This window comes from Diorhabda sublineata, chromosome 2 (assembly GCF_026230105.1).
Source record: "Diorhabda sublineata isolate icDioSubl1.1 chromosome 2, icDioSubl1.1, whole genome shotgun sequence".
In the NCBI taxonomy this organism is placed as follows: domain Eukaryota; kingdom Metazoa; phylum Arthropoda; class Insecta; order Coleoptera; family Chrysomelidae; genus Diorhabda; species Diorhabda sublineata.
Window position 1 is genome coordinate 39,906,918 of NC_079475.1, and position 2,716 is coordinate 39,909,633.

General features: G+C 35.3%; 1 long non-coding RNA gene across 1 annotated transcript; it reads right to left on the minus strand.

Moving 5' to 3' along the window:
- Positions 1-970: 970 nt before the first annotated feature.
- Positions 971-1,640, minus strand: LOC130453072 (uncharacterized). The gene is made up of 2 exons (XR_008911019.1): positions 1,525-1,640; positions 971-1,250 (listed from the first exon to the last, which is right to left on the minus strand). It is a non-coding gene; the product is annotated as an uncharacterized LOC130453072 (long non-coding RNA).
- Positions 1,641-2,716: the final 1,076 nt, after the last annotated feature.

Sequence of the window (2,716 nt, forward strand, 5' to 3'; positions counted from 1 at the left end):
CTGTTCTTCGCAACATGAAATAATTTTCCGACGCTGAGATTTGTCCATTCTCTTTGATCATTTGAGCTTTCAAGGTCAAAGTTTCCAGCAGTACTGACCACCAATAACATTCCATGAATCCTATTCTGACGTGGAGGTTTAGATTTCTCTTTGCAAATATTGAGAAGTACTTGACAAATTCTGATTTTGATTTCTTCCTACTCACTACCTCACTATTTAAAATAATTTGAAAGCAATATAAAAATACATTATAATCAATGATTGATTCGAAATTGATAAGTTTGTTGAAAACTTTTTCATTCTCTCAATCTGTATCTTTGTAAATAATTTCGAAATATGTCGTTCAAAGATGGTTTGTATATTAGTAAAAAAATTTTTTGTATCTTTTTCAATAACAAAAATATACTTGGTTTCAGAAGTTGATCATATAGGGAGAGCAATAAATCAAATTCGATAATTTTTGATATATTTATTGTTTAAGGAAATGAAATTGTACTTTGGAAATGATTACAAATCATATAGTGGAGTAATATATTCAGAATATGAATTAAAAAAATAGTATTATTATATTTAAGCATATTTGACCAACCACCACTTCCAATTTTGCAACAGATAGTGCTTAACAATTTTCGCAGCAAGTACAATTTCTATTTTTAGAGCTTGTGCCATCTTTACAGCACTGGTTTCCATCGCAGCAAGAACTTTGATCTCTTTTGCAACAAGTTTTTATCGGGCAGCAAGGAGGTTTATCATTTCTTTCGCATGGTTTCTTTTCACAGCAAATACATATGGTACCTTTAGAGCAGGAGTTTGGGCCATCTTTACAGCACTGGTTTCCATCGCAGCAGGAACTTTTATCTCCTTTGCAACAAGTTTTTATCGGGCAGCAAGGAGGTTTATCATTTCTTTCGCATGGTTTCTTTTCACAGCAAATATATATGGCACCTTTAGAGCAGGAGCTTGGGCCATCTTTACAGCACTGGTTTCCATCGCAGCAGGAACTTTTATCTCCTTTGCAACAAGTTTTTATCGGGCAGCAAGAGCATTTTCCACCTTGGCAGCACGGAGGTTTATCATTTCTTTCGCATGATTTGTTTTCACAGCACTGTTTTCTATCGCAGCAGGAACTTTTATCTACTTTGCAACAAGAAATATCTAAGCAGCAAGAACATTTTCCATCTTGACAGCAGGACTTCATCTTTTTATTTTCGCAAGTGCAGTGCTTTCCGGGTTTTTGTTGAAAAAGTGATCTGGAATCGAAAGAACTAATTCAGTTGAAATGTTTTACGGGAGACTGAACAATATTCTTTGATACGACTAAAGTGTTTGGTCCAAAAACGCCAGCAATATATACATTGATGCAGATTACTTTTAAGAATGCTTCGAAATTAATTATCGCAAAAGGTAATTTGGAACAAAAAGGAAACTTATGAAAATGAAAGAGTATTTTCGACTCTATTTTAGTTTTAACAGCAAGATTTAAACAATAAATGAAACAGGGAAATACAATATTAAATGACTTACCTGATATATTTTCAAGAAAGTAGGTTTTCAAACACTTTTTTCAGTTACGTCAATATGAACTAACAGTAATAGTAATGAATTCATTTTATATGAACTGGACTAATATCGATATTCAGCTTTAAGTGTCGTGTGCAATATTTACTGGATTCTTAACCTACCTCAATTTCGCTGGCTGCAAATTTTACATTGATAACATTTCTCACTAAAACCTGCACGCAACATTTTCCATAGCCGAGTCAGATATACAAAAAGCATACAATTAAAAAAAATTAATAAGACTGTTGACAAAATCTAATGTCATTGGAATCTCTTACATAAAATTGCGCTGAAATGTATTTTTATATAAAGAAAAAACATTGTTAGAATATTCTTTCATGCCTAGAACCCAATTGTATGAATTAATACAATAATTAACGTTGATACGTTCAACTGGGGCAGCTATTAAACTGATGTTAGACTCAGTATATCTCAGAAAAGGAGCTGGTCCTTCATAACCAAGTAAATCTCATCACCTAATCGTGACAAAACGAAGGGGTGGGGTTAATTTAAGCTTATAACTGTTATAGAACAGTTCAATAAGATAGTATGTGTACTATCTTAAAATTAAGGGTTTTTTTAGAGGTAGGAAAAAATACTTTTACGTGTCGCAAAGACTTGCTGTTCTGACTGGTATGTCGGACTCGGAAACCTTTCCTTTACCTCTGGCCCCTCTCTCCTTCAATGACTTTCACTACCCCGATTTTATTCCTTTTTTATTTTTTCAACACCTCAGCTACGAACGTGCTCGACGCTGTCCACTGTCTGACGAGAGCTTTCCTTGCTGTTTCCCAGGTACAATGAAGCATCCCGGAGCGATGGCATATGAAGCAATCATGTTCGGAGTATTAGATAATAATCAACCACTCCATGGGGTCGGTTAAGCCAGATATCTAACCGCGGGATGAGTTGGGATAAGTTCATCTTCCGTTGCTATCTATCAGCTCATTTCTCCTGAGCTCTGTCGGGCTCAGTTCGGTCAATCTTCTCTGCCGATAAAGGAATTATCTTTCTATCACGAATACTCCAAAGGGCAGTATTTCTACAATGGTACACTGTGCGAAATGCGCTGGTAACTCATAGGGTACTCAGTCGCTACTTTCCTTCTCTGTTTTGGACTTCCTACGTTCGGCGATAAGATATTCCTTACTCCAGA